Source organism: Bos indicus, chromosome 2 (genome assembly GCF_029378745.1).
Source record: "Bos indicus isolate NIAB-ARS_2022 breed Sahiwal x Tharparkar chromosome 2, NIAB-ARS_B.indTharparkar_mat_pri_1.0, whole genome shotgun sequence".
NCBI classification, from domain to species: Eukaryota; Metazoa; Chordata; class Mammalia; order Artiodactyla; family Bovidae; genus Bos; species Bos indicus.
The window spans coordinates 70,170,316-70,182,632 of record NC_091761.1 but is presented as its reverse complement, the minus strand read 5'-3'; the positions used below and the strand labels follow the sequence as shown (position 1 = coordinate 70,182,632).

The 12,317-nt window shown below is 37.9% G+C and overlaps 1 pseudogene; it reads left to right on the top strand.

The window, feature by feature from the left end:
• The first annotated feature begins 640 nt into the window (after positions 1–640).
• On the top strand, positions 641–10,686 carry LOC109575416 (protein Abitram pseudogene; annotated as a pseudogene).
• Positions 10,687–12,317: the final 1,631 nt, after the last annotated feature.

Genomic DNA, 12,317 nt, shown 5'->3' with positions numbered 1-12,317 from the left:
TTGAATACAAGACCTGGCATCACTTAACAACCAGTAGCACCCTGTGTAGGACGTCTCATCTAAACAACAAACAAAACAAAAATACAAACCCAACCATCAGCAGACAGGATTACCACCTCACTCAGCTTTGGCTATAGGAAGAAAACACAAAAAAACTCAGCACAAATCTACTCTATAGGAAGCTTACACAAACCACTGGACTTAGGAGGGCAGGAAACCAAAAGGAAAAAAAAAAAAACCTCAACCTTGAAGGCTGGGAAAAGGAGACTTCAATCACAGTAAGTTTAAAAAAAATTATGAAAAGGCAGAAAAATACTACACAAATGAAGGAACAAAGTAGAAACAAAGAAGTCCAAATAATGAAGAGGAAATAGGCAAACTACCTGAAAAAGAATTCAGAATATTGAGAGTAAAGATGATCAAAAACCCTGAAAACAAAATGGAGAAAATTAAAAAATCAATTAACAAAGACATAGAAGAATTAAAGAATAAACATACAGAGACAAACAACACAATTACTGAAATTAAAAATACTGTAGAAGGAATCAGTAGCAGAATATCTGAAGCAGAAGAATGAATAAGTGGGCTGGAAGATAAAATGGTGGAAATAACTTCTGAAGACTAGAATAAAGTAAAAAGAATGAAGAGAACTGAGGATGGTCTCAGAGACCTCTGGGACAATATAAAACACACCAACATTCGAATTATAGGGTACCAGAAGAAGAGAAAAAGAAAGGGTATGAAAAAATTTTTGAAGAGACCATAGTTAAAAATTACCCCAACATGGAAAGGGAAATAATCAAGTCCAAGAAGCACAAAGAGTCCCATACAGGATAAACCCAAGGAGAAACATGCCAAGACAAATACTAATCACACTAACAAAGACTAAATACAAATAAAGAATATTGGAAGCAGCAAGGGAGAAGCAACAAGTAACATGCAAGGGAAACCCCATATTCTTAACAGCTGATCTTTCAGCAGGCCAGAAGAGAATGGCAGGATATATTCAAAGTGCTGAAGGGAAAAATCTTCGATCAAGGATCTCATTCAAAATTGATGGAGAAATCAAAGCTTTTCAGACAAGCAAAAGTTAAGGAAATTCAGTACCACCAAACCAGCTTTACAAAAAATGTTAAAGGGACTTATATAGTCAAGAAATACAAGAGAAGAAAAAAGATCTATAAAATCAACCCCAAATAATTAAGAAAATGGCAATAGGAATGTATATATCAATAATTGCTTTAAATGTAAATGGACTAAATGCTCCAACCAAAAGGCACAGATTGGTTGAATGGATACAAAAACAAGACCCATATATATGCTGTCTGCAAGAAACCCACTTTAGAGCTTAAGACACATATATACTTAAAGTGAGAGGATGGAAAAATATATTCCATGCAAATGGGAAGCAAAAGAAAGCTGGAGTAGCAATCCTCATATCAGACAAAATAGGCCTTAAAATAAAGAAATTACAAGAGATAAGGAAGGACACTACATAATGATTAAAGGATCATCCCAAGAGGAAGACATAGCAATTGTAAATATCTAGGCACCCAACATAGGAGCATCTCAATACATAAGACAAACACTATCAGACATAAAAGGAGAAACTGACAGTAACACAGTAATAGTAGGAGACTTTAACACCTCACTCACACCAATGGACAGATCATCAAAACAGAAAATTAATAAGGAAACACAGTCTTAAATGATACATTAGATGAGATGGATCTCATTGATATCTTCAGGACATTCCATCCAAATGCAGAAGAATACATTGTCTTCTTAAGTGCACATGGAACATTCTCCAGGATAGACCACATCTTGGGTCACAAATCAAACCTCAGTAAATTTAAGAAAATTGAAATCGTGTCAAGCATCTTCTTTGACCACACCACTATGAGACTAGATATCAATTACAGGGAAAAAAAAAAACTGTAAGAAATGCAAACACATGGAGATGAACAACACGTTTCTAAATAACCAACAGGTTATTGAAGTAATCAAAAGGGAAATAAAAAAATTTCTAGAAACAAATGACAACGAAAACTCAAACCTATAATATAAAACTCAAACCATAACAACTCAAAACCTATGGGATGCAGCAAAAGCAGTTCTAAGAGGGAAGTTTATAGCAATACAATCCTACCTCAAGAAATAAGAAAAACATCAAATAGACAACCTAACTTTACACCTAAAACAACTGGACAAAGAACAAACCTCCCCCACCCCAAATTAGTAGAAGGAAAGAAATCATAAAGATACAAGCAGAAATAAATGAAAAAGAAATGAAAGAAACAATAGTTAAGATTAATAAAACTGAAAGCTAATTCTTTGAAAAGATAAGCAAAATTGACAAAACTTTAGCCAGACTCATCAGGAAAAGAGAGAAGAATCAAATCAACAAAATTAGAAATGAAAAAGGAGAGGTTACAACAGACACTGCAGAAATACAAAGGATTATAAGAGACTAATATGAACAATTATATGGCAATAAAATGGATAACCTGGAAGAAATGGACAGATTTTTAGAAAAGTTCAATCTTCCAAGACTAGAAGAATAGACCAAGGAAGAATAGAAATTATGAACAACCCAATTACAAGCACTGAAATTGAAGCTGTGATCAAAAGTATCCCAAAAAACAAAAGCCCGGGACCAGACAGCTTCACAGGAGAGTTCTATCAAACATTTAGACAAGAGCTAATGCCTATACTTCTAAAACTCTTTTTAAAAATTGCAGAGGAAGGAACACTCCCAAACTCATTCTACAAGGCCACCATCACCCTGATACCAAAACCAGACAAAGACAACACACAAAAGAGAAAACTACACGCAAATATCACTGATGAACATAGATGCAAAAATCCTAAACAAAATTTTAACAAACAGAATTCAGAAACACATCAAAAAGCTCATACACCATGATCAAGTTGGTTTTATTCCAGGAATGCAAGGATTCTTCAATATATGCAAATCAATCCATGTAATACACCATATTAACAAATTGAAAGATAAAAACCATATGATAATATCAATAGATGCAGAAAAAGCCTTGACAAAATTCAGCACCCATTTATGATTACAGCTCTTCAAAAAATGGGCGTAGAAGTAACCTACCTCAATGTAGTAAAGACCCTATGTGAGAAACCTACAGCAAATGTTATTCTCAATGGTGAAAAACTGAAAGCATTCCCCCTAAGATCAGGAACAAGACAATGGTGTCCACTTTCACCACTATTATTCAACATAGTTGTGGAGGTCCTAGCTATAGCAATCAGAGAAGAAAAAGAAATAAAAGGAATCCAGGTCAGTAAAGGAGAAGTAAACCTCTCACTGTTTGCAGATGACATGATACTGTACATAGAAAACCCTAAGGATAGCATCAGAAAATTACTAGATCTAATCAGTGAATCTAGCAAAGTGGCATGATACAAAATCAATACACAGAAATCACTTGCATTTCTATGCAAATCAAAACCACTATGAGGTACCATTTCACGCCAGTCAGAATGGCTGCAATCCATAAGTCTACAAGCAATAAATGCTGGAGAGGGTGTGGAGAAAAGGGAACTCTCTTACACTGTTGGTGGGAATGCAAACTAGTACAGCCACTATGGAGAACAGTGTGGAGATTCCTTAAAAACCTGGAAATAGAACTGCCTTATGATCCAGCAATCCCACTGCTAGGCATACACACTGAGGAAACCAGAAGGGAAAGAGACACGTGTACCCCAATGTTCATTGCAGCACTGTTTATAATAGCCAGGACATGGAAGCAACCTAGATGCCCATCAGCAGATGAATGGATAAGAAAGCTGTGGTACATATACACAATGGAGTATTACTCAGCCATTAAAAAGAATACATTTGAATCAGTTCTAATGAGGTGGATGAAACTGGAACCTATTATACAGAGTGAAGTAAGCCAGAAAGAAAAACACCAATACAGTATATTAACGCATATATATGGACTTTAGAAAGATGGTAACAATAACCCTGTGTACGAGACAGCAAAAGAGACACCGATGTATAGATCAGTCTTATGGACTCTGTGGGAGAGGGAGAGGGTGGGGAGATTTGGGAGAATAGCATTGAAACATGTATAATATCATGTATGAAACGAGTCGCCAGTCCAGGTTCGATGCACAGTACTGGATGCTTGGGGCTGGTGCACTGGGACGACCCAGAGGGAGGGTAGGGGAGGGAGGAGGGTGAAGGGTTCAGGATGGGGAACGCAGGTATACCTGTGGCAGATTCATTTCGATATTTGGCAAAACTAATACAATATTGTAAAGTTTAAAAATAAAATAAAATTTAAAAAAATAATAAAATTTAAAAAAAATTAAAAAAAAAGAAATCACTTGCATTTCTATATACTAACAATGAAAAATCATAAAGAGAAGTTCAGGAATCAATCCCATTCCTCACTGCAACAAAAAGAATTAAACATCTAGGAATAAACTTACTTAAGGAAACAAAAGAACTATACACAGAAAATTATAAGACACTAATGAAAGAAATCAAAGAAGATATAAACATATGGAGAGAGATTCCATGTTCCTGGGTAGGAAGAATCAATATAGTGAGAATGCCTATACTACCAAAACAATCTACATATTCAAAGTGATCCCTTTCAAATTACCAATGGCATTTTTCACAGAATCAGAACAAAAACTTCACAGTTCATATGGAAACACAAAAGACCATGAATAGTCAAAGCAGTTTTGAGAAACAAGAATGGAACTGGAGGAATCAACCTTCCTGACTTCAGATTATACTACAAAGCTATGGTCATCAAGACAGTATGGTACTGGCACAAAAGCAGAAATATAGACCAATGGAACAAGATAGAAAGCCCAGAAATAAACCCAAGCACCTATGGGTGCCTTATTTTTTACAGAGGAGGCAAGAACATATAATGGAGCAAAGACAGCTTCTTCAATAAATGGTGCTGGGAAAACTGGACAGCTACATGTAAAAGAATGAAATTTGAATACTTCCTAACACCATACAGAAGGATGGACTAAAGACCTAAATGTAGGACAAGAAACTATAAAACTCTTAGAGGAAAACACAGGCAGAACACTCCATGACATAAATCAAAGCAAGATCGTCTATGACCCATCTCGTAGAGCAATGGAAATAAAAAAAAAGTAAACAAGTAAGACCTAATTAAACTTAGAAGCTTTTGTGCAGCAAAGGAAACTATAAGCAAGGTGAAAAGACAACTCTCAGAATGGGAGAAAATAATAGTAAATGAAACAACTGACAAAGGATTAATTTCCAGTATATACAAGCCTCTCAATACCAGGAAAACAAACAACCCAATGAAAAGGTGGGAAAAATACCTAATGAGACATTTCTCCAAAGAAGACATACAGATGGCTAACAAACACATGAAAAGATGCTGAACATCGCTCATTATTAGAGAAATGCAAAACAAAACTACAATGAGATATCACATCTCACTGGTCAGAATGGCCATCATCAAAAAGTCTACAAACAATAAATGCTGGAGAGGGTATACAGAAAAGGGAACACTCTTGCATTGCTGGCGGGAATGTAAATTGATACAGCCACTATGGAATGCAGTATGGAGATTCCTTAAAAAATTAGGACTAAAACTACCATATGACCCAGCAATCCCACTCCTAGGCATATACCCTGAGGAAACCAAAATTGAAAGAGACACATGTATCCCATTGTTTATTGCAGCACTATTTATAATAGCTAGAACATGGAAGTGACCTAGATGTCCATTGACAGATGAATGGATAAAGAAGTTGTGGTACATATACACAATGGAATATTACTTGGCCATAAAAAGGAGTGCATTTGAGTCAGTTCTAAGGATGTGGATGAATCTAGAGCCTACTATACAGAGTGAAGTTAGTAGAAAGTGTAAGATAAATGTTGTATTCTAACACATATATATAAAGAATCTAGGAAAAGGGTACTGAAGAATTTATTTACTGGGCAGCAGTGAAGAAACAGACATAGAGGATAGACAAATGGACATGGGGAGAGAGGAGGAGAGGGTGAGATGTATGGAAAGAGTGACATGGAAACTTGCATTACCATATGTAAAATGGATAGCCAATGGGAATTTTCTGTGTGGCTCAGGAAACTCAAACATGGGCTCTGTATCAACCTAGCAAGATGGGATGGGGAGGGAGATGGGAGGGAGGTTCAAAAGGGAGGGGATTTATGGATACATATGGCTGATTCATGTTGAGGGTTGAAAGAAAACAAGAAAATTCTGTAAAGTAATTATCCTTCAATAAAAATAAATAAGTTAAAAAAATCTGGAGAGTTTTTAAGTTATCTTTTGTCTCTGAATTCTTTCTTAGATTCGCTGTCAGAAAATACACTCTGTGATTGCAGCCTTTTACTATTTGGTGATATTTTCTTTGGTGTTACTCGTTCACTCGTGTCCAACTCTCTGAAACCCTGTAAGCTGTAGCCCACCGGGCTCCTCTGTCCATGGAAATCTCCAGGACTGAAGTGGGTTGCCATTTCCCCCTCCAGGGGATCTTCCTAACCCAGGGATCGAATCCAGGTCTCCCACTGTGCAGGCGGACTCTTTACCATCTGTACCACCAGGGTGTATTGTCAACTTTGGTAGATCCTTTGCATACGCTTAAAAAGAATATTTATTCTCCAGTTGTTAGGTGTAATGTTCCACATATGTTATTGGCATTTATCCTGGTTGATATTCTCTGATCTTCCTGGATCTGTGTTTTGGCTGTCTCACATTAATTTGAGGAAATCTCAGTCATTATTGGGGTCGCACAGAGTCGGACACGACTGAAGCAACTTAGCCGCAGCAGCAGTCATTATTGTTTCAAATATTTCCTCCGTTCCTTTCTCTCTTTTTTTCTCCTTCTAGTATTCCCACTATGGGTATATCACATCACACCTTTTACAGTTGTCTCACAGTCCTTGGGTATTCTCTTCTCTTTTTTTTTTTTTTTTTCACCCCAGTCTTTGTTCTCTGCTTTTCCAGTTTTGAAGTTTCTATTGACACATTGTCAAGCTCTTTCCTCAGCCTTGTCTAGCTTACTAGTAAGCCCATCAAAGGCATCCTTCATTCCAGTTAGTGTTTGGGGGTTTTTGTTTTGTTATAGTATGTTTATCTCTAGCATTTCTGTTTAGTTCTTAGGATTCTTAGAAGAATTTTTAGCTTCTTCTTCCATCTCTCTGTTTACATTACCCATCTTTTGCTGCATGCTTTCTACTTTAGCATATTAATCATAATTGTTTTAAATTTCCAGTCTGATAATTCCAATTTCTTCATGTCTTGTTCTGATGCTTGCTCTGTCTCTTCACATTGTATTTTTTTGCCTTTTTGTATGTCTTATAATTTTTTTCTTGATAGTCTAACATTATATACCAGGTAAAAGAAACTGTTATAAACAGGCCTTTAGAAATGTGGTGGTGAGGTGTTGGGGAAGAGGAAGAACTCTGTAGCCTATGATGAGGTCTCAGTATTTTACCTCTGAATTTTTACACTTCACCAGTATTCAGGTTTTTTTTTCTCACTGCTATGTGGGACAGGATGACTGAAGTGGGTTCAGGTTGGGTATTTCCCTTCTCCCATGTGAAATACTAGTGCTGACTGAGTTGGGTATTTTCTTTCCCCCGGGTCATGTGAGTTCTGATATTACCCCAGCAGGTTGATTTCTGGTTAACTAGTTTCCCCTGAGGGCAGGATTTGTTAAGATGAACACAGTACCTGAGCATATCATACTGATTCCTTATCGTTACTGGAAGCACACTGGGATTTTTCTCTGATATTTCCTTTGAGGACCTAGTCAAGTTCCTGGAGGTAAAACTTACAAAAGTTTGGGGGAACTCCTATGATTTGGTTCCCCTGGAGTTTTTAACTCTCAGAGTTGTCCACACTGAGCCTTCAATAGTTTGCTGATTATAGTTTAGGTTTTTCTACCCTGGTACTGGTTACATTGGTTTTTGCTTGTCAGTCTCTGCTCTGGTAAGCCTTGAATCCCAGTATTTACCTCTCTGTCTCTCCAGTCTTGGGGGCAGTGGTTTGCCCTGTGTTCTCCCCTCTCTTATAGATCTAAGAAGATTTGTTAATATTTCAGTCTGTTCAGCTTTTTATTTGTTAGGATGAAGTAGTGACTTCTAGGCTCTGTCCTTGAAAAACTGGAAGTCAATATATTGTTAGGTATTTTGGTTTATTCTGCATTTTGAACCATCAGTATACCTTTATTGATATTTTGCTATTTTTAAAAGATATATGTTAATGTCTCTAGCAGAGATAGTGGATTTATCTATTTCTCCTTTCCATTTTGTCAATTTTTTTGCTTTATATATTCTAAAGCAAAGTTATTAGATGCATCCATATTTAGAACTGTAGTTCATTTAGTTGATTTTACCCTTTAATCATTGTGAAATATCCCTCTGTGTCTCTATTAATATTTCTTGCATTCAAGTCTACTTTACCTCATATAATATAGCCCTATCTAAGACAATCTAAAATATATTTCAGAGTTGGAGATATATATATATGCTATGCTATGCTAAGTCACTTCAGTCCTGTCTGACTCTGTGTGACCCCATAGATAGCAGCTCACCAGGCTCCCCCATCCCTGGGATTCTCCAGGCAAGAACACTGGAGTGGGTTGCCATTTCCTTCTCCAATGCAGGAAAGTGAAAAGTGAAAGTGAAGGCGCTCAGTCGTGTCCGACTCTTAGCGACCCCATGGACTGCAGCCTACCAGGCTCCTCCGTCCATGGGATTTTCTAGGCAAGAGTACTGGAGTGGGGTGCCATTGCCTTCTCCTATATATATATATATATATATATATATATATATATATATAAATTAAGATGTCATTGTAGATATTATAGCATCCATCCTTAAATCTACCTTTAATTGTATCTTTTACTTCTTGTACAATATAGGAACCTTAAAATACTTTAACTTCATTTACCCTCCCACATTGTGGTTTGTCCTATTGATAGTGTGTATTTCAATTCTATAGAACTTTTAACCCCCATGATACACTATTATTATTTTAAAGCTAATATTACTTGTTGCTGTTGTTTAGTTGCTCTCATGTCCAACTTCTTGCAACCCCATGGATTGCAGCATATCAGGCTTCCCTGTCCTTCACTATCTCCCAGAGTTTGCTCAAACTCACGTCCATTCAGTCTATGATGCCATCCAACTATCTCATTCTCTGTCATCCTCTTCTCCTCCTGCCCTCAATCTTTCCCAGCATCAGGGTCTTTTCCAGTTAATCAGCTCTTGGCATCAGGTGGCCAAAGTATTGGAGCTTCAGCCTCAGTCCTTGCAATGGGTGTTCAGGGTTGGTTTCCTTTAGGATTGACTGGTTTGATCTCCTTGCTGTCCAAGGGACTCTCAAGAGCCTTCTCCAGCACCACAATTCGAAAGTATTTGTTCTTTAGCACTCAGCCTTCCTCATGGTCCAACTCTCAGATCCATACATGACTACTGGAAAAACCATAGCTTTAACTAAATGGACCTTTGTGGGCAAAGTGATGTCTCTGATTTTTAATGGGCTGTCTAGGTTTGTCATAGATTTTCTTCCAAGGAGCAAGCATCTCTTAATTTTATGGCTGCAGTCACTGTCTGCAGTAATCTTGGAGACCAAGGAAGTGAAGTCTCATTGTTTCCATTTTTTCCACATCTGTTTGCCACGTTTATTTAACAAGATCCCTCCTCTTCAGTGGGTTCTGAGATCAAGGGTTTTCCCCTTAACACTGTAACTTTGTGGAAATTTGTCTCACTTTTATTAATAACTTTTCAGTATTTACTTGGCTTATCAATATGTAACTTAAATGTTGACAAATGACCTGAGAGGAAATTGTAAACAAAATGCCAACCTCGTGGTATTAGTTTGCTAGCATTGCTATATTAAGGTACCACAAACTGGTTGTTTAACCAATAGAAATTTATTATCTGACAGCTCTGGCTAGAAGTCTAAAATTAAGGTATTGACAGGACCATTCTCCCCCTGAAGATGCTACAAAAGAATAAGGTTTAGGAAGGTTTGTAGCACCCGAGGTTGCCATGACTACCAATCCCAAGGACCCTGTGGCCACCTTGGCTGCTGAGCCCGTGATGCTGTTGCTTGTGGATCGTTTCTTTACTCACTGATACAAAGCAGGCCAAGGAAATGGCATTTGCAGAGATGTGGAAAAACAGGACGTCAAAGGAAAACCCTGCGAGGACCACTGTATACTATAGCACTCTAACCGAATACATGTCATCATGTTGGCGGGGTCTCATTCAGTTCTTCAAAGTGGAAAAAACAATTAAAAGAATTTTTAAATCAAATCAGTACCAACTGTTGCAGCCTTCAGAACAAAGTCTCAGAAATTTAAGCGGGGGACACAGTTTCTCACAGAACTTGCACCTCTGTGTAAGATTTACTGCTCAGGTGGAGAAGAATATATCATATCTAACTGTGTTAGAGGGTGGTTGATGAAAGTGAATGTAAACATTATCCATAAACCATCTATTCTTCAAGAGAAGCCATCCACCGAAGGCTACATTACAGTTGTGCTGCCCAAATTTGAAGAAATAAAAGTGAAACAGGAGGGTTACTGACCCAAGAAGAATATGAAGAAATTATAGTGAAATGCATGAAAGCCACAGCAGCTACCTCATTAGGGGTGAGGACTGAGATGGAGTAAAAAGCATCATGGCATCCTTTCCTTACCTGGCCTGCTAGTCAGTACACTAAAGAAGAACGGGCACTGGTGAAGTGTACTTCACACCTGGTCATCTACCAGGAGGCCTGATCTGCTTTTCCTTCTTTGTCTTGCATAACAAGCCTTGATTCTGTTTTGTCTTCAACCTCCTAGATCTGCCTGCCCACTTACTCATTCTCTTCTTCTCTTACTTTTCTCTTTCTAACAACTGGCAAGGAAGACATGTTTTTCTGTTTAAAAACCAACAAACAAAGCATTTTGAGGAAAATTTGAAAAGACAGCAAAATAAGAACAATTTATCCATCATCCTGTAAAAAAGGTGGGGGTGGGGGATAAGTTTTAGGCCTCTCTCTTAGCTTCTGGTAGTTCCTTGGCTTGTAGGAGCATATCTTCACATGGTACTCTCCCTGTGTCTAAATTTCTTCTTTTTGTAAGTACACAGTCCTATTGGTATATCCTTCTCCAGTATGATGTCCCCTTACTAATTACATCTGCAAAGACTCAGTTTCCAAATAAGATCACATTCTGAGATACTGGGGGTTAAAACTTCCATATATCAGTCTGGGGAGGGAACATAATTCAACCCATAATATTGAAGTCAAAGCACTTGTATTTCCTTCCGTATTTTTGTCTATAAGTCTTGGCTTCCCTTATTGCTCTCCAGTGTCTTTACACAGTTTTTGTCAGATTATATTCTGTTTTTATAATTGTTTTCATAGAGAACTAATGATACTAGCTACTCCATGATTGATTCTATGCTATGCTATGCTAAGTCACTTCAGTCGTGTCCGACTCTGTGCGACCCCATAGATGGCAGCCTACCAGGCTCCCCCATCCCTGGGATTCTCCAGGCAAGAACACTGGAGTGGGTTGCTATTTCCTTCTCCAATGCATGAAAGTGAAAAGTGAAAGTGAAGTTGCTCAGTCGTGTCCAACTCTTAGCGACCCCTGGACTGCAGCCTACCAGGCTCCACTGTCCATGGGATTTTCCAGGCAAGAGTACTGGAGTGGGGTGCCATTGCCTTCTCCGGATTGATTCTATACTAGCTACTTAAAACTTAAGTATAACTAATGCAATTTTAACATAGCATGTGGTTCTTTATTTGAAAATTGAAAGAGAGTAATATAATGAGTATATTAGGCGCATGGTATTCATAGTAACTGGTGAAGAAACAGTTGAAGGATTTCTTGGTTGGAGAAAAGAGATATTGGAATATAAGGCAAGGAAATTTAGAAAATAATCTACACATGAATTCTGTAGTAACCTGTATGTTTAGGGAGTCTATGCAGGATGAACTCACTCTGGTTTCATCATTGTTGTGCTGGAAATTGATTTAACCCTTAGGCAAGCATCTCCTTAGGTGAATTGGTTAACTTCTTGTGATTGGCAATTGGTTACCCGTATTTACTTCCCAGTGTTGCAGGTATAACCCCCCACCATTTAGCTGCCTAACTCCTCCAACTCTATAAAACCTGGAGCCTTGCTGCTGCTGTTGCTAAGCCGCTTCAGTCATGTCTGACTCTGTGCGACCCCATAGATGGCAGCCCACCAGGCTCCACCATCTCTGGGATTCTCCAGGCAAGAATACTGGAGTGGGTTGCCATTTCCTTCT